The sequence below is a fragment of the Mustelus asterias genome, chromosome 7 (assembly GCF_964213995.1).
Source record: "Mustelus asterias chromosome 7, sMusAst1.hap1.1, whole genome shotgun sequence".
In the NCBI taxonomy this organism is placed as follows: Eukaryota; Metazoa; Chordata; class Chondrichthyes; order Carcharhiniformes; family Triakidae; genus Mustelus; species Mustelus asterias.
Genome location: NC_135807.1, coordinates 103,065,008 through 103,085,148, shown reverse-complemented (window position 1 = coordinate 103,085,148; position 20,141 = coordinate 103,065,008). Strand labels below are relative to the sequence as shown.

Genomic DNA, 20,141 nt, shown 5'->3' with positions numbered 1-20,141 from the left:
TTCCTTTCTCTCAAAATAAAAATGAGAGTTTATGGCTGGAATCCTGTGGAGACAATAGGGATCTCGGATGCCGAGTGTCGGTGAGAACTGGAGCAAAGGCAGGCTAAGGAGTTAGGAGGTGTTGCGAGTTTGGTGAGAGTTTGGTTCGGAGCATTTAAAGTTCTCTGCATTTTTTGGAGGGTTCTTAGAATCCCTACAGTGCCGAAGGAAGCCATTAAGGTCCATCGAGGCTGCACCGACAACAATCCCACCCAGGCCCAATCCCCATAACCCTACATATTTACCCTGCTAATCCCTCTGACACTCAGGGGCAATTTATCATGGCCAATCAACCTAACCTGCACATCTTTGGACTGCGGGAGGAAACCGGACCACCTGGAGGAAACCCACACAGACATGGGGAGAATGTGAAAACTCCACACAGACAGTGACCCAAGGCCGGAATTGAAACTGGGTCCCTGGTGCTATAAGGCAGCAGTGCTAACCACTGTGCCACCCGTTCAGTATCTAGTCTGGAGATTTCAGGGCATTGCTGTTCTCTGATATCTGAGATTTGTGACCCTCTAGCACCCTCCATGCACAGGTCAACCCCATTTGCATCTCTGCTGCTGGGTCTTGTTTATTCAGCAGGAAGCACCTCTCCTGAGGAGGAGGACAGGAGACAAAGAGAGAGGAGGCCAGGCGGTCACAGGAATCAGCTCAGAACAGAGGCTCAGGCACAGGGCCAGCAGGAAGGGAAAGGAAGACAGTCCCACAGGAGCGTCACTACCCAGCTGCCAGGGTGTACAGGCAGCGATCAAACTACCTTGACATGACAGAGGTCCAGTGACATAGGAGGTTGTGCCGTTCAAAGGAAGCCATCATGACCATCTGCCAGATGTTTGGGTAGCCTCCAATTCTGTGGGTGGACATCTAATGCCCAGGCCTCTCAAGGTCACCATAACCCTTAGCGTTTATGCTTCTGGATCTTTCCAGGGCCCAGTGGGTGATCTTTGCAGAGTCTCCCAGGCAGCTGCACACAGCTCTGTCAAGCCAGTGACGGACGTTCTGTTCAGGCAGGTGAGAACATTCATTCATTTCAGGGCAGACCAAGTCACCCAGGCTGAGTGGGCCAGAGGCTTTGCTGTAATTGCAGGGGTCTCCCACATCCAGCGTGCCATTGAGTGCACTCATGTGGCCATCAAGGTGCCAGCTGGGCATCTTTGTGAATAGGAAAGGGTTTCACTCCTTGAATGTCCAGATAATTTGTGATCACAGGACCCAGATTCTATAGGTCTGTGCGAGCTACCCTGGCAGTTCCCACAATGCCTATGTTCGATACCACTCACAAGTGCCAAGATTGTTCACGGCCACAGCTTGCCTTGACAGATAGTTGCCGGGTGACAAGGGTTATCCTTTGAAAAGGAGGCTAATGACGACTCAGGTATCTGAGGACAGAGGCAGAGGAGAGATACAATCACAGCCACAAGGGCAGTGGTGGAGAGGACCATTGGTCTGCTGAAGATGAGGTATCGATGCCTGGACCACTCCGGGGGCACCCTGCAACGTCCACCAGAGTGAGTATCTTTCATTGTCATTGTCTGCTGTAATCCTCACAATTTCACTCTCTCTCTAGGGGGAACCTCTGGACTTGGAAAATATTGAGGCAGGTGCAGCTGCCTCAGAAGAGAAGGCTGATGTTAGCTCAGATGCAGAGCCCAAGCATCCAGGTAGGACAGAGACTAAAATTAGCAACCTTCAGGGAGGCCTTGATTTAGTGACATTTCAGCTAAGTTGGCATGGCTTGCCGACTGTCTGAGTCTGAGACCACCACCTCTATCCCACACATTTCATACATTACCATGACAACCATGCCATCAGCCCAATCTGGCACCACTGCCTTAATAATAAAGTTTGATGCCCCTAACGTCTCGCAGTAGGCATTGATGAGGCTACCACCAATTGAATTCACAGGACACTCGAGGCTTGTGAGTGAGTAGTAATTTATCATGATAACATTAACATTAAATAAAGCAAAAACATCCAATTGGATTTTCTCTGATATAAAAGGGGGTGGCACGGTAGCACAGTGGGGCGGCACGGTAGCACAGTGGTTAGCACTGCTGCTTCACAGCTGCAGGGACCTGGGTTCGATTCCCGGCTTGGGTCACTGTCTGTGTGGAGTTTGCACATTCTCCTCGTGTCTGCGTGGGTTCCCTCCGGGTGCTCCGGTTTCCTCCCACAGTCCAAAGATGTGCGGGTTAGGTTGATTGGCCAGGTTAAAAATTGCCCCTTAGAGTCCTGAGATGCGTAGGTTAGAGCGATTAGCGGGTAAATATGTGGGGGTAGGGCCTGGGTGGGATTGCGGTCGGTGCAGACTCGATGGGCCGAATGGCCTCCTTCTGCACTGTAGGGTTTCTATGATTTCTAAAAAGAAAGCACAAGTCTCCAGTGCAAAACCTTTGTTGTGCTCACTGTATGTTAGCCTTACTTTTACGGGTGCTATGTCTAGATGCCCCCCCTTCCCCCCTCCCCCGCTCAGAGCGGCATTAGAAGCAGGTTGCTGACTGTGGTACTCTGTTGGTCTGGATGAGGTGATAGAAGGCGGTAGCCCAGTGGTTTTGTCACTGGACTAGTAATCCAGAAACCCAGCGTAATGCTAAGAGTAAATCCAGCTCTGGGGACCCGAGTTCGAATTCCACCATGCAGATGATGAAAGTTGAATTTAATAATAAAAGAAATCTGGAATTAAAAGTCTAATGATGACCATGAAACCATTGTCGATTGTCGTAAAAACCTATTTGGGTCACTAATGTCCTTTAGGGAAGGAAATCTGTAATCTTTACCTGGCCTGGCCTACATGTGACTCCAGACCCACAGCAATGTGGTTTACTCTTAAGTGGTCTCTTAAGTGGCCCAGCAAATCACTCAGTTCAAGGGCAATTAGGGGTGGGCAATAAATACTGGCCCAGCCAGTGACACCCACATCCCCGAATGAAAAAACCTTGGTGGTTTGGCCTTTGGCTGGTGGAGCCTGAGCAGACTCCACATGAGAGGGTGCACTCAACAACATGACTGGGCACTCATTAGTTGTCACAGATTCGGAGGATGGCTGGTGACTGGCAGAGAGGATGCTGCCCTCAAATGGAGCGCCATGAGAGGAGGTCCCAGAAATGTCATCCATCCCATTCTCCATTGTGAGTTGTGTTGTGACCTCCTTGCCCACTAATGAAGGATGGGCACTCATCTGAGAGACTGGGTGCCACCTTCTTCTGCCACACTGGCAGTGTGTGGTCAGTGCCTGTGTGAGGGCTTGCAAGTCTGAGCCCCACACCAGGAAACCCTCACTCCATTCCTGGAGCTGCCTGTTCATGTGAGTCATCACTCTCTCAATGGATGACGCTGTGCACTTGGAGCTCAAAGAACAAAGAACAGTACAGCACAGGAAACAGGCCCTTCGGCCCTCCAAGCCTGCGCCGCTCCTTGGTCCAACTAGACCAATCGTTTGTATCCCTCCATTCCCAGGCTGCTCATGTGACTATCCAGGTAAGTCTTAAATGATGTCAGCATGCCTGCCTCCACCACCCTACTTGGCAGCGCATTCCAGGCCCCCATCACTCTCTGTGTAAAAAACATCCCTCTACTATCTGAGTTATACTTCACCCCTCTCACCTTGAGCCTGTGATCCCTCGTGATCGTCACTTCTGATTTGGGAAAAAGCTTCCCACCGTTCACCCTATCTATCCCCTTCATAATCTTGTACACCTCTATTAGATCTCCCCTCATTCTCCATCTTTCCAGGGAGAACAACCCCAGTTTACCCAATCTCTCCTCATAGCTAAGACCCTCCATACCAGGCAACATCCTGGTAGACCTTCTCTGCACTCTCTCCAACGCCTCCACGTCCTTCTGGTAGAGCGGCAACCAGAACTGGACGCAGCACTCCAAATGTGGCCTAACCAGCGTTCTATACAGCTGCATCATCAGACTCCAGCTTTTATACTCTATACTCAGGGTCAACACAGCATTCATACTCTGCATGGACTCCTCCATGACAGAAACCATGGCATGGACTATTTTCTAAACGGTGACAAAATTCATAATGCTAAAGTGCAAAGGGACTTGGGAGTCCTAGTCCAGGATTCTCTAAAGGTAAACTTGCAGGTTGAGTCCGTAATTAAGAAAGCAAATGTAATGTTGTCATTTATCTCAAGAGGCTTGGAATACAAAAGCAGGGATGTACTTCTGAGGCTTTATAAAGCACTGGTTAGGCCCCATTTGGAGTACTGTGAGCAATTTTGGGCCCCACACCTCAGGAAGGACATACTGGCACTGGAGCGGGTCCAGCGGAGATTCACACGGATGATCCCAGGAATGGTAGGCCTGACATACGATGAACGTCTGAGGATCGTGGGATTATATTCATTGGAGTTTAGGAGGTTGAGGGGAGATCTGATAGAAACTTACAAGATAATGAACGGCTTAGATAGGATGGACGTAGGGAAGTTGTTTCCATTAACAGGGGAGACTAGGACGCGGGGGCACAGCCTTAGAATAAAAGGGAGTCACTTTAGAACAGAGATGAGGAGAAATTTCTTCAGCCAGAGAGTGGTGGGTCTGTGGAATTCATTGCCACAGAGGGCTGTGGAGGCCGAGACGTTGAGCGTCTTCAAGACAGAAATTGATAAATTCTTGATTTCTCGAGGAATTAAGGGCTATGGGGAGAGAGCGGGTAAATGGAGTTGAAATCAACCATGATTGAATGGTGGAGTGGACTCGATGGGCCGAATGGCCTTACTTCCGCTCCTATGTCTTATGGTCTTATGGTCTTACGTAGACCCTCAGGGAACTCCACCAGATTTCCCCGTGCAACCCATTGGACATCCAGCACTTGCCACCTGATTGCTGACTCCAGAGGCTCATCATCTTCCTCGGACTCAGCATGGTCCCGCTCTCCTGCACTCCTCTGACTGCCAGTGCGCTGGGCACTCCCTGCCTCCATCCTCTGCTCAAGCAAGTGTGATGTGCCCTCACTACTGAGCACCACCAACTAGCCAACACATTAGTGTCCACTGACGTGCCAGTATCAGTCCTAGTGCTTAGAGAGGGTGTGTCCATGGGTGCATCATATTCTGGCCCACTCCGGTGTCAATGGAGGATCATTGGCCTCCTGGCTGGCTCTGGTGAATGGGTCATCTGAGGGATGAAAATCATTGGCCAGAACTATTCATCATATCACAGAGTTAATTTCCGCAACATGCGGTCCATTGCAGTGGCTCAGTGATTGGTGCATCACTGAAGTCTTTGTTAGGGATAAAGTATCCCTACATTTTTTTCACACATAGCCTGTCTTGCGTTAGCCCACTGGGCTCTTACCTTCCGCAGAGACGCCAGCCTCTCTGTGACCTGATGACCTCTTCCTCACTCGCACTTGAGCTCCAGGGCCCCCAGCTGGTGAGGAGTGCCAGCTTAGGCACCTCACCACCAATGGCCGATCACTCCTTGTTGTTATGGCTTTGTTTCTCCTGTAAGTGCAGAGCTCTATTGAGCACTCAACCCTCCAAATTCAGCACCATACCATGCTGCCCCAACCCCCTTCACTCCCACGAGGTATGTCCCAGCCCCTTTGGACACCTGACTCTTTGATGGACGCAGGGCTTCAGATCTTCTCTCCAGCCTTAACACATATGGGCAGATGTGTGTTCTGAGCCTCTCTGAATCCCACATGCTTGATTGCGATGATGGACAGGCGCCCTTCCTCAGTCCCCCATAATGGACAATGGCCACTCAGAACTCACCCTTGCTGAGCACAGAAAGTCATCGAACCCTTTCCAGCTCTGGATCCATGTGCACCGGACTGCGTCATGCCCATTGACCCCAGTTGCCAGCTTGCCCAGGCCTTCTTGATGAGGTGGTGTGGACGCCGCCTTCCATCCCTTGGCATGAGGTTGCTCTTGCTGGCTGTCACTGTCTCCACAAGGGCACGCAGACACTCCCACAAGGGCATGTAGACACTTGTTGGAGAAACGGGAGGTGGCCTTGCTGTCCACCTGAAATTCCCCCCCTTTGATGTGCCTTCCTGCTGCTGCCATATGCTCCCTCTGTCTTCAGCAGCCTTTGGAAGCCACCTTTCAACTTTGCACCTGGCTGCCATTAGACCCGGCACCTGCCACGTGCCCACCCCACTGATCCAGACATGATTCTTGCATGCACCATCAACCACTACTGCGAGGTCTCCCTCATGCATACTCAGTGCATGAGGGAAATTGTGCTGTTGTAGTCTAGCAGAGGCTCTTTGCCCCAGCATTAGACAATTCTGATGCAAGAGTCTCTTCCAGACTTGATTGAACTTTCTTTATTTCCACTCTTTCACTCTCGTGTCATCCAACAAATTGATATGATGCATCTAGTGTGTGGGTGATGAGACTTGGCATGCTTTCCGTTTTTGTGTGTTCACTTGCTTTTAATGATCACAATCGTTAATTGATCTTGGGTGGGTTGGCGAAACGTGGCTACTTCTCGTCCCACCCGCATTGCAAGGTCATCGTGTGGAAAATTTGGGCCTACATGCACTTCTGTCAGGACCACTACTGCGAAGTCTCCTTTGTGCACTATCAGACCACTACTCCAAAATGTGCAGGTTAACTGGATTGGCTATGCTAAATTGCCCTTAGTGTCAGGGGGATTAGCAGGGTAAATACGTGCGGTTATGGAGATAGGGCCTGGATGGGATTGTTGTCTGTGCAGACCCGATGGGCCGAATGGCCTCCTTCAGCACTCTCGGGATTCTATGTCGCTCTCGTGCACTAATCAGACCACTACTGCGATGTCTCCCTCATGCGCACTCAGTGCACCAATGAGATTGTGCTGTTGTAGTCTATCAGAGGCTCTTTGCCCCACACGATATCATTCTGATGCAAAAATCACTTCCGGATCCACTATCAGCAATGCCTCTCTTTCTCTCTTGTTGTCCAACCAATTGTCGTGGTGCATCTAGTGTGTGGGTGATGAGACTTGGCACGCTTTTCGCTTGTGTGTTTTAGCTTGCTTCTCATTTTCGCTCTCAGTGGATAGCAACAATGCAAACAAGAAATCCAAATGTAAGTTGCTCCCTGTACACAGCCTCCCATTAGCCAAGTCTTTGGTGGTGACTCCTCATAGCGACACGTTGAAACTGGGTCCCTTGTGCCCCCAGGTTAAAGAAGTTTGTCTCCGAGATATGCAGTGTGCAGGCTCACTGGTGTGGCACTCATGAACCAAACTCCCAGCTATGGGCTAATAGTTCCACAGTCTTGTGGACACTTCAAGAGAGTTGAAAGCTAATGGAGTAAATCCTGACAAAAAACCTGGAGTGGAGCCCAAAGGCAGCTTGATGTCTAAACATCCCACCTTTCCAGCAACTCCTGGAACAAAGCCCGTGCCAAAGGACTCAACAAAGGAGGTTGAGAGAGGAACTCTCACATTTGAGCAACCCAGGGTGTCCATACATTGTGTCCCTGGAGAGGACACTCCAAGTTCGCTGCAGAAAGTTAACACAGCACAACAGTTACAAGTGGAAAGTCCAACTCGACTGGTATCGCGAATGGCTGATGCAGGCTATCTTCGGCGGTAGGAGGCAACATAGTGTACCACTGCTCAGTCACTGCCCACCTCAACTCAGGTACCCCAGAACCAGTAAAGTGCTGACCCACCAAGGTCCTGCTGCTTCAACTAATGCCTGGAACTGGAGTCTCTGAACAACAAATGGATCGAATCCATTACACCAGCCAAACAAATAAAACAACCAAAAAGATGCCAACTCTTTGATTGGCAAACAGGACCATGTGCATGGGATTGACAGATGACTTGCAGCTGGTTAATAATGAGCGCAAGACAAAATAAAGTATCCCTACAAGAAACCAGGCTTGTTGAGAGTGGATCACTGGAAGAGTTAACATTACACATTCATCTGACAGATGCTCAGAGGAAATGTGTGAGGAAGGTGTGGGACTGGTGAAAGGAGCTTGCTGCCTTTGAGGATAGGACCCCCAAAAGAGGTTCATAATGTGCTCTCCCCATCAGCCTGTGAACTCAAAGAGGACCACATAGCTTCATCAATATTGATGCTCCTACACTGTGCCCACCTGAAAGGTCAGTTCCATCAGCAGGACCCCCAAGTCAGAACATCCTACATTACTACTGGGGGATTTTAATGCAAGAATGGTCATGGAATATTCGGCATCACTTTCTTAGCTTGGACATCATGGCCTGAGAAAGAGAAATGAGAATGGACAGAGACTTTGCTGCTACTGTGAATTTTGTGTAACTAACACCTTCTTTCAGAACACCCAAGATCAGGGCATCACTAGCTGGATCTGATCATCACTCGGCATGACTTTCTGAATACCATTCTCAACATACACAGCTACCATAGCACTGACTGTGAAACAGATCATTCCTTGGTGTGCATAAGACTTCCCTTCAAAACAGAAATGCTATCCTCATACCAACATCAGCCATACTCCCTATCCAGATAAAAAGCAACAGTTGCTGTTGATTGAACAGGTGCTCTCTGGCATTTCCACAGACTGCAGGAGCCAACTGCAGCATACTTCGAGACACCATCCACAATACTGCATTCTCGACATGTGGAAAGCCAGGATACTGAATGGTTTGTGCCTAACATCATTGTGATGGAACCTGTCATTGAAGTCCCCTCTCATTAATTACAAGAGAGACAAGATCGAGAAGACTCTCAATGCACTAAGCCGCTCAAAGTAAAGTCCAGTGATTGCCAGGTGTTGTGCCAATGACTGCTGGTTACTCAGTTGCCCTTTGACATAGAGAATGTCAGGGGCATGCACGAAGGGATCAAAAAGAAACTGAGCCATCAGCAAAGAGAATGGGTCCACTGAAAACAAAGGCAGGAAAGGTTATCACCGACTCCAATAAACAATTTGGAGAGATGGGTGGAACACTAGCTTGTGTTGTCACTGAGGAAACTTTAGATGCCATCGAAGTTTGCTTGTCATAGAGCTGGATAACAAATCAAGAGTGGAAAAACTTAGTGACGCTATTGACTCGCTTAGCTATGGGATAAGCTCAAGGAGCTGATGCCTGAACTTTTCAAGCCTGAGAAACCAGCACTCATGCAGCATCCTGATGAGCTTCTTTGTCTCTCCTGAAGGGGGCAATGCACCAGTATTTGCATGATCCAAAGATTGTGACTTTGTACAAGAGCAAGGACGAGTGATTGCAACAACTATCGAAGCATCTCTCTACTGAGCAAAGTGAGAACGTTTTTACCTGTGTCAGACTACAGATCCTGGCTGAATGCATCTATTCTGAATTCCAGTGTGGTTTCAGAACTGTAAGATCTACAGTTGATATGACTTTCTTAGTCCAACAGCTTCCAGAGAACTGTCATGAATAAAGGAGGCTACTTGTTGCCTTCATCTCATCAAAGCATTCGACCATGTGGGCAGAGACAATCCATTTAAACTGCTGGGAGAAAATTGGTTGCTTGTCAAAGATGCTCAGTGTGATCTCCCCTTTCCATGACAACATAATGAGTAAGGTAAGGTACGACAGGGCAACATCGAAACCCTTCGAGATCCAGGGTGGGATCAAACAGGGTTGTGTTCTGACACTGACACTCTCTGGGATATTCTACTCCTTGTCATAAACCTTCAGGACAGCTAGAGAGGGTGCCTAATTATATATTAGAATGATGGAAAGCCTTGCTGCAAGTCTACAAAGCCTGCAGCCACAGCACAGTCTTCTACTGTGCTGAGACCTGAACAATATATCTTAGCTAGGAGAAAAACCTGAACAATTTCCATCTTTGCTGTAATCATAGAATCCCTCCAGTGCAGAAGGAGGCCATTCGGCCCATCGAGTCTGCACCGACCACAATCCCACCCAGGCCCTACCCCCACATATTTACCCGCTAATCCCTCTAACCTACACATTTTTTTTTAGGATTCTAAGGGGCAATTTTTTTTTTAACCTGGCCAATCAACCTAACCTGCACATCTTTGGACTGTGGGAGGAAACCGGAGCACCCGGAGGAAACCCACGCAGACACGAGGAGAACGTGCAAACTCCACACAGACAGTGACCCGAGCCGGGAATCGAACCCGGGACCCTGGAGCTGTGAAGCAGCAGTGCTAACCACTGCGCTACCGTGCCGCCCTCTGTCTCTGACTTATGTTCCACATCTCTTTGCAGGAGCAAGTGACCAACTCAGACGTCTTGGAGCATTTTAATTGCATCAACATACTCTCATTGCTAAGCCAGCAACATTGCACTTGCTGAACCATGCTTGTGTGGCTGTATACCCAAAAATCTTCTTTACAGTGAATTTGCCACTGGGTCACAATGTCCTGGTCATCCATACCTGCACTACAGTGAACATGAGGATTGCAAATATTGGCACTAACAACTGGGAGGCAGTTGCTGATGTCCATCTCCTCTGGAGGCTGACTATTTATTTTGGTCTTTCATGGGATGTAGGGGTCACAGGCAAGGCCAGCATTTGTAGCCCATGTCTAATTGCCCTTGAACTTTGTGGCTTGCCAGGCCATTTCAGAAGGCAGTTAAGAGTTAACCACATTATTGTGAATCTGGAGTCATGTGCAGAACAGACCAGGTAAGGATAACATATGAACCATATGGGTTTTTACAACAATGGTTGTCATGGGCACCATCACGGAGACCAGCTGTATATTCCAGATTTATCAATGAATTTAAATTCCACCAGTTGCCATGATGGAACTTGAACCCATGTCTCCAGACCATTAGTGGTGCCTTCAGATTACTGGTCCAGTGACATTACCATTACACCACCATTTCCTCACATGAAGGACATTGGAAGAGGCAGTGGCCAGCGAATCCTACCTTCTCAGCCCAATGTCTTCCTCGGTAGCAAATGTGGCAGAGACTACCATGCCAGAGTGGGGCTGCTGAGTCACCCCAGGTATGCTTAACACAGCACCAACCCAACTTCTTACCAGACAGAAGGCTGTCATAGCCCATTCTGTCGTCAATGGGCCAACCTTCTTGGCCATCATCTTGAATATTCAACAAATATTCAAACTTGACAGTAACTTTTTCTGATTGTCCCACAATAGTCACACCTCTGCATTCCTTAGATAATTATTGATGTTTCATCCAAGTACCCACTTTGGGCAACTGGCCTTTATATGTGATAGCTCTGCCCAGTGTGTCACGATTATTTACCTTATCACAACCCAGCTTTTAATCAAAGAACAAAGAACAGTACAGCACAGGAAACAGGCCCTTCGGCCCTCCAAGCCTGTGCCGCTCATTGGTCCAACTAGACCATTCGTTTGTATCCCTCCATTCCCAGACTGCTCATGTGACTATCCAGGTAAGTCTTAGACAATGCCAGCGTGTCTGCCTCCACCACCCTACTTGGCAGCGCATTCCAGGCCCCCACCAATCTCTGTGTAAAAAACGTCCCTCTGATATCTGAGTTATACCTCGCCCCTCTCACCTTGAGCCTGTGACCCCTCGTGATTGTCACCTCCGACCTGGGAAAAAGCTTCCCACTGTTCACCCTATCTATAGCCAATCGACAGCATTCTGTTCCTCGGGTCCTTCATTACAAGACACATGAGCAGTTAAGGCACATGGTGCCTCAATTATTTCTCCGAGTACATGATTTTGTAATTAATTCCGATTAATCATGAGAACTGGGCCTTAATCGTTTCATTGCCATGTTTGATAAACAGTTTCTTATCATTATGACCTATAAACTTTCATTATGACTTCCGTAGATCTGACTCAGGCATGCAGCAACATCAGCAGGGCAGGGCTCTATACAATTTTGGGAAAAATTGGCTGACAACAAAATCTCCTCAGTCCCATCCTCTCTGAAAGTTTTGGAGTGAAGAATTTAGTGAAACAGGGTTGTGTCTTAGCCACCACTCTGTTGGCATCTTAATCTCCATGCTCCTGACCTTTACCTTCTCTGCAGAAAGGAAGGAGTCTACTTGCACAAAGGATCAGACAGCAAGCTCTATAATCTATTAAGGCTAAAATCAAAGACAAAAATACATTTCATCTTGCTCAGAAAATTCCTGCACAGCGCTGCACTAGTCATCGACACAGCAGTTCAACTGCAGAGACTCATGGACTGTCCCGCCTATGCCTATAACTTGTTTGTATTGACTATAAACGTCAAGAAAACGGTGGTCACGGGAGAAAATGTTGCATCGCCACTCCTGATTACACTAAATAACACCCCACTGCAAGTGGTTATCAAATTCTGCTTTGGCACTTGTGCCATCGTATCTATCTAAAGAAAGAAACCCTAAAAAATTCAACATAAATATCAAAGGTAATGTCATGAGGTGACTGCATCACATAATAAAGGAGATAGAAAAAAGTAGCCCTCGAGGAAATGTCAAAGAGCTGTGGAAAGAATATTTTGCTTCAAGTCCACCATGTCTCAGGCATTTAACAAATAATTTGTCTTATAAGCTGCATCAAGAACTCTAATAGAAATCCAAATCAAACAAACTAGTAAAAAACAAATAACAACAGGTTCAATTCTGACTGTACGGATGTACACCTGATGAAGGGGCAGTGCTCCGAAAGCTTGTGCTGCCAAATAAACCTGTTGGACTTTAACCTGGTGTTGTGAGACTTCTTATTGTATGGATGTACTCAGTGCTGAGGGAATACAGTTGGAGAGGTGGGGCGTATTTTCTTGTTCCGCCCACGATGGGAATCGTAGTGGGTGAGGGGCGGACCATGGAAAGGTCCGCTGACCTCGGGCAGGATTGTCTGGTTTCAGGGCAAACACAGCTGGAAAATCCCACCCCACGTGGTCTCTCAGCGAGATGTTCAGCCAATGTTTCTATCAGCGTACATAAGCAATCTTATGGCACTGTTGGTAGGAGAGCAGAAAAGTTATTTTGACCAACATCACTATCTGGTCATCAGTTCAGTGTGTGTGTGACCTTGCTGTATGCAAATTGGTTGCAGTGTTTCATACATTACAACGGCAAAGGAACAATACTTCATTGGTTCTAAAACATTTTGGGACGTCCTAAGATCGTGGAAGTTGATAAATAATCCATCAAGCTGAAAGAGCTAAGATATTAATATCAAAGAGAAGAAAATGAAATCAGAGACTAATGGGTCATAATTTGCTTTGTCGAGGCACCAAATAACACCTGCCATTAGCTACACGTGCCTTTGCATGTTTAGATTTTTTTCATCTTTGGGTAGCAAATTGGTGCAAGTGTGAACTGATAATGGCACAGTAAAGAAGCAGAACATCTGGCAAATGAATGAACAGGGCAAGCAACAGGGCATCTCCCTCACAATCAGACTGAAATATTGTGCAATAAATAGCACCAAGGAGTGAGAAAGTAATGCAAATTAGAGTAGATGAATTTAATAGCCAATCAAATACAGAAAGAGAAATATACAAATGGAATAAAATATTGGATTCAAAGAATAATAATATAAATTAAAAATACCAACAAGAATTAAAACACAAAAGAACAAGTCTTCACATTTGCAATAACCATTTTTCAGTGCAAGAGTTGTTTTCCATTAATAACTACCACATCTAATTTTCCACACGCTTGAACTAATAGATGGAAAACTAAGGGTGGCATGGACTGCTGTGGTTCAAGATAGCTCACCAACAGTAAGGGCGGCACCGTAGCACAGTGGTTAGCACTGCTGCTTAACAGCTCCAGGGACCTGGGTTCGATTCCCGGCTTGGGTCACTGTCTGTGTGGAGTTTGCACATTCTCCTCGTGTCTGTGTGGGTTTCCTCCGGATGCTCTGGTTTCCTCTCACAGTCCAAAGATGTGCAGGTTAGGTTGATTGGCCATGCTAAAAATTGCCCCTTAGTGTCCCGGGATGCGTAGGTTAGAGGGATTAGTGGGTAAATATGTAGGGATATAGGGGTAAGGCCTGGGATTGTGGTCGGTGCAGACTCGATGGGCCAAATGGCCTCTTTCTACACTGTGGGGATTCTATGATATATTAACACGTTCTCAAGGGCAATTGGGGATGGGCAATAAATGCTGGCCTCGACAGCAAAGTCCACATCGCAGATAATAAAAACAAATTGATGATTTCTCCCAAAGTGCTGCATTGAGATTGCCCAAATGAGGGATTGAACTCAAAGGTCTACTTTTTGGACACAAGATTAATTTTCTGAATGCTTGTTTCCAGAATGGATCATTACCAGAAGAGAGAAGTTGTGGAGGGCGACAGAGAAAGAATGGGAGAATGGGGCTGGTGAGTTGCTCTTGTAAAAGGAAACTCTTAGCTACCTGGTGACACAATTAAATAAAAGTCACCCACACATCATATGGCATGCATTCATGTTGACTTTATTTCAATAGGGAGTAAAATATGTTCATCTCCATAATGACAACTTCATAGTCTTACGCAAAAGTAAAATACTGCAAATACTGGAAATCTCAAATTTTAAAAATGAAAATGCCAGATTCAGCTCAGGCAGCGTCTGTGGAGAAAAGAACAATATAATCTTCCCTTGCTGGTACACATTCACATATTTTATCTTGACAGAACTTTCACATCTGCAGCAGAAATCAGTGAACATTATAAGCAATGAGCCCTCAGAGGAGTGAAAACCTTCTGAAGCTGCATTGTCATGAGCCTTATTCATTCCATGTACCAGCTCAGATTCTTGCACTTTGGTGGGACCAGTTAGATGGCAGGGTTTTCTCCTGGTGATTCACACTTGACATGTGACCGAGAAGAGTTGATAGAGATAGGGACAGCAATGAACATCTCATATCATCAGGCACAATGTCTCCAAGCCCTATTCAACTCAATACAGTGATCTACTCAGAGACTGACTGCTGAAGAGGAGAATCATTGAAGAGCAGCAAACATTGTGCAATGTGCCGACAGACATTCAAAGCAAACCACCACAATTGCAGCGAGGTTGGAGGAATTTACTCAAACACGAGGGGTGTGATATCACAGCCCACTGAGATGATGTCTTCTCCCATGGACAGAGTAGCCAGAGCCATGGACCATCATATGCTCCAATTAAATTAATCTATTCACACCTTCATCATCACGGTCCAAAAACTGGATGCCAACTGGACGCCGGAAATAGGTTGAGAGGTATTTTAGCCTTGGTTTTAAGAGGGTTGTATTGATTAGTCTCAAAGTATTCTCAGGCACAATGTTAGCTGTGAAATACATCTGGGTGGTGAAAAAGATGATGATGAATGGAATCATGAAACTAGGGACAGATTTCACTCAAAGTGTTTCCATTTCTCACACACATCTCGCTCCCAGTCAATAGCCCACTTACTGCCGATGTCCCAATGGCTGAGTGAGCCTCTACGTTGCTGCAGGTGGAGCAACCTTTAGCAGGACGTGTAAGGGCTCCAAAACCCAGAGAAGACAAGCCACAAGCATCTCAGCAATAAGTGCAGCGATCTGAGCAAACCGCTTCTACCTCTACTGAAATCATTAGGGTTACAGCATGCAGAAGTTGCAGAAGAAACAAAAGTGAGATTTTGAAGTTCAACAAGGATATCCACGTGGGTGTCTGAGAAAATATTATTTTGACAAGTTTTTGTTCTTTATTTAGCTAATATGTTATTCTTTGTCATCACTTTCCTGCTTTGCCCATTCTCGGGTGTTGGGTGCTAAGTGGTCTTCCCACTTGTTTGACAGTGGAAGGGGGGAAATAGAGACAAGAATGCCGAATGCATTTTCTGCTGCCATTAGTGCACTGCTGCAATGTAAGTAGGCTGTGCATGAATAAGGGCATCTATAAAAGCAATGTAAACAGGTGGAGTTGTATTGCTCTCATCATCCTCCTCTTCTTCTTCAGCGTCTCTCCTGAAAGAGGAGGATCTGAGTTCAATAGCCCACTTACTGCTGATGTCCCAATGGCTGAGTGAGCCTCTACATTGCTGCAGGTGGAGCAACCTTTAGCAGGACGTGTAAGGGCTCCAAAACCCAGAGAAGACAAGCCACAAGCATCTCAGCAATAAGTGCAGCGATCTGAGCAAACTGCTTCTACCTCTACTGAAGTTCAACAAGGATATCCACGTGGGTGCCTGAGAAAATATTATTTTGACAAGTTTTTGTTCTTTATTTAGCTAATATGTTATTCTTTGTCATCACTTTCCTTCTGCAGGTCCAAGCACGATATTGTGCACAGTGCCGAACACCACAACTATCCTGTAGAATCTAGCATTCACTGCAGTATTGTTGGCCTTCAATGTTCCAGTTTCTGATTGAGGGTATGACACATGTTTGCAGTGAATAGCCCAGGTGCTTAGCACATGCCTCTCCAAGCTGTTTTCAGGATTGAAGAGTTCAGGGAATTTGGATTGCTGAAGAATGAAAACCTCATGGCAACTGCCCAGGAACCTTGTGCACAACCGTATCAAACTCTTTGTGTAGTTGTGTACCAGCTGCACATTGATGGAGGGGATGCCCTAGCCATTGACAAATACTCTGGGCTGTTCTGGGGGAGTGCCAGGATTGTTATGCGTGTACAGTCAATGGCACCTTGCACCTCGGGGAAGCCAGCCAGGGATCAGGACAACATCACACTCAGCGTTGGGACAGCAATGAACATCTCATATCAGCAGGCACAATGTCTCCAAGCCCTATTCAACTCAATACAGTGATCTACTCAGAGCCTGACTGCTGAAGAGGAGAATCATTGAAGAGCAGCAAACATTGTGCAATGTGGACTTGAAAATCAATCTCAAAAGTTGTTCTATTCCAGAAAGCCAGTTGAAGGAAAGAACAGTGGCCATTTTTTACATTTTTACATTTATTTACAAAGTTATACATTACAAGCATATAATTCCTCACCCAACAACTAGAGTTTTAGTCTATATCTATATATAGGAAATTAATGCCCACCACTGCAAACAATTAAACACAATTAATATGCAATTAGCAGATTCTCTTCTCTGCTGCTCGTAGCCACTCCTGCCAGATCTCCTGTCATAGTATTTCAGACTCGTCTGTCTTGTGCCAGCCTCACACATCCACTGCAGCTTGTTTTGCAACCTGACATCCAATATTCAACAATGTCTAGGTCACCCCTTTTGCTGCCTTCCACTTTGCTCTCTAGCAGCGATCTCTGCAGGTTTTCAGCTCTGATTGAATGGGCGAAACACTTACAATTTCTTGTCTGCCTCTCACTTTTTAGAGTTCGTTTTGTTCTTGCAATTTTAAGCACCTCTTCGTTTGTGTTATGATCTGCATATGGAATTTTTAGCAAACGTCTTTGCATCCACATTTCAAACGCCTCTACTTTCTTCCACAGATCTTTACTTATTGTCCAGGACATCTACAGAACATCTAAAAGCCCTTGGAGAAACAAAAGTAGAAGTAATAACAGAAATTTGTGACACCAAAGGATATATTCCAAGTGACTTGAGACAATTATTGGTGTTAAGATACCTAAACCAATGGAGTATAATCAGTTTAGAACCAAGTTTAATGAGTCAGCTCATTAAAATGATCCTGAAAATCTTAATAGCAAGAAATAACATTTGAAGCTGCAATTGGTGAAACGCTGTCTGGATGTAGGCCTGGAGTATGAACAAGTGAGGGAATATTTAAATTAAGAATCGTCTCCGATACATATCGTGAATTAAACAAAAACATATCTAAGTGCTTCATAGACCACAAAGATGTGCCCGACCATGTTAATCACCAAAAGCAAATAGAAGTACTGCTGATGTGTGTCATTGACAGTAAAGATGAGAGATTGATCCAGAGCCGTATTATTGGAATGTGGCCCTCTAAGGGGGCATTGCCTGATGGCCACATGATCTGTTGGACGCTATGGATTGTCAAGGTGGGGAAGCTAAACCAATAAGGAGTGAGGGCACGCACCCCAGGTTCAGGAGCTCCCACAGTTAGAGGCTGGGAGGAGAACTGTCAGATCAAATTTTTAATTCAGTCTGACCTTTTGTATATATTATTTATTATTGGCAATAAAGCCTTTGTTAATTTGAGCCACATCAAGTTGCCCTCGGTTAATTACACTGGTGACGAGGAAAACATTTTGAATTTGTCAGTGTGCAGCTGGGGGCGGGGAGAGGGGGGGGAGGAAAGAGACCAGAGTGCTGAGAATGCGAAGAAGTAAGGTACATGCACATTGTACAATGCCTTTGGTAAGATCGAGCCATTTGACCAAACTGGAAACTGGGAGCAGTATATTGAAAGGTTTTGTTACTTCTTTGTAGTGAATGAAATAACAGCTGAAGAAAAGTGAAACATTACTGTGCTTTCAGTCTGTGGCCGACTTATAATTCAGAGAGAACTTTAACATTGCCTAACGCTTCCGACACGAGGGCTAGAATCTTATCACTGTACACGCCAGCAGGATTTTCCCATCCTGCTTCAGTGAATGGAGATTTGACCGGCTACCAAATTTTCCGACCTCACTGCAGCGGGAATGTGAATGGCAGGTAAGATCCCGCCCAAAATCTTTTGACCAGATTTTGGAGTTGGTCAAAAATCATTTTAACCCCTGTCCCTCGATCATTATGCTGAAATACAAATTTCATTCGGCAATCCGAGAGCCAGGGGAGACAACGTCAGGCTCTGTGGACAAAATTAGAGGGTGGCAGAACACTGAGTTCAGGCCCAGCTTTAGGAGAAATGTTAAGGGGCATGATGGTCTGTGGGATAAACAGCCTAATCATTCAAAAGAAGTTGCTGGCTGAGGCCAAATCTCTTTAGAAAAACATAAGAACATAAGAAATAGGAGCAGGAGTAGGCCATCTAGCCCCTCGAGCCTGCCCCACCATTCAATAAGATCATGGCTGATCTGATAGTGGTTTAGTTCCACTTACCCGTCCGCTCCCCATAACCTTAATTCCCTTATTGATCAGAAATCTATCTACCTGTGACTTAAACATATTTAACGAGGTAGCCTCCACTGCTTCAATGGGCAGAGAATTCCAGAGATTCACTAGCCTCTGAGAGAAGAAGTTCCTCCTCAACTCTGTCGTAAACTGACTCCCCCTTATTTTGAGGCTGTGTCCTCTAGTTCTTGTTTCCTTTCTAAGTGGAAAGAATCTCTCTGCCTCTACCCTGTCTAGCCCCTTCATGATCTTATATGTCTCTATAAGATCTCCCCTCAGCCTTCTAAACTCCAACGAGTACAGGCCCAATCTACTCAATCTCTCCTCATAAGCTAACCCCCTCATCTCCGGTATCAACCTGGTGAACCTTCTCTGCACTCCCTCCAAGGCCAATACATCCTTCCGCAAATAAGGGGACCAAAATTTCACACAGTACTCTAGTTGCGGCCTCACCAGTACCTTGTACAATTGCAGCAAGACCTCCCTGCTTTTATACTCCACCCCCTTCGCGATAAAGGCGAACATTCCATTTGCCTTCTTGATCACCTGCTGCACCTGAAAATTGAGTTTTTGCGATTCATGCACAAGGACCCCCAGGTCCCTCTGCACAGTAGCATGTTGTAATTTTTCACCATTCAAATAATAGTCCATCTTACTATTATTCTTTCCAAAGTGGATAACCTCACACTTGTCAATGTTGTACTCCATCTCCCAGATCCTCGCCCACTCACTTAGCCTAACCAAATCTCTCTGCAGACTTTCCGCATCCTCCACGCAATTCGCTTTCCCACTCATCTTTGTATCATCCGCAAACTTTGTTACCCTACACTCGGTCCCCTCCTCCAGATCGTCTATGTATATGGTAAACAGTTGAGGCCCCAGCACCGATCCCTGCGGCACGCCACTAGTCACCAACTGCCAACGAGAAAAGCACACATTTATTCCAACTCTCTGCTTCCTGTTAGATAGCCAATCCTCAATCCACGTTAACACTTTACCCCCAATTCCATGTAGCCTAATCTTCTGCAGCAACCTTTTGTGAAGCACATTATCGAACGCCTTCTGGAAATCCAAAAACACCACATCCACCGGTTCCCCTCTGTCAACCGCACTCGTTACATCTTCATAAAAATCCAGTAAATTCGTCAAACACGACTTTCCCTTCATGAATCCATGCTGCGTCTGCTTGATCGAACCATTTTTTTCCAGGTGTCCTGCTATTTCTTCTTTAATGATGGATTCCAGCAATTTCCCAACTACGGACGTTAAGCTAACCGGCCTGTAGTTACCCGCCTTTTGTCT

The 20,141-nt window shown here is 46.3% G+C and overlaps 1 protein-coding gene across 1 annotated transcript in view; it reads right to left on the bottom strand.

Annotated features, from left to right (window-relative positions):
• The window catches only part of stac (SH3 and cysteine rich domain), a 186,940-nt gene that overhangs the window by 38,857 nt on the left and 127,942 nt on the right, over positions 1-20,141 (bottom strand). The gene's annotated exons all lie outside the window — the stretch shown is intronic.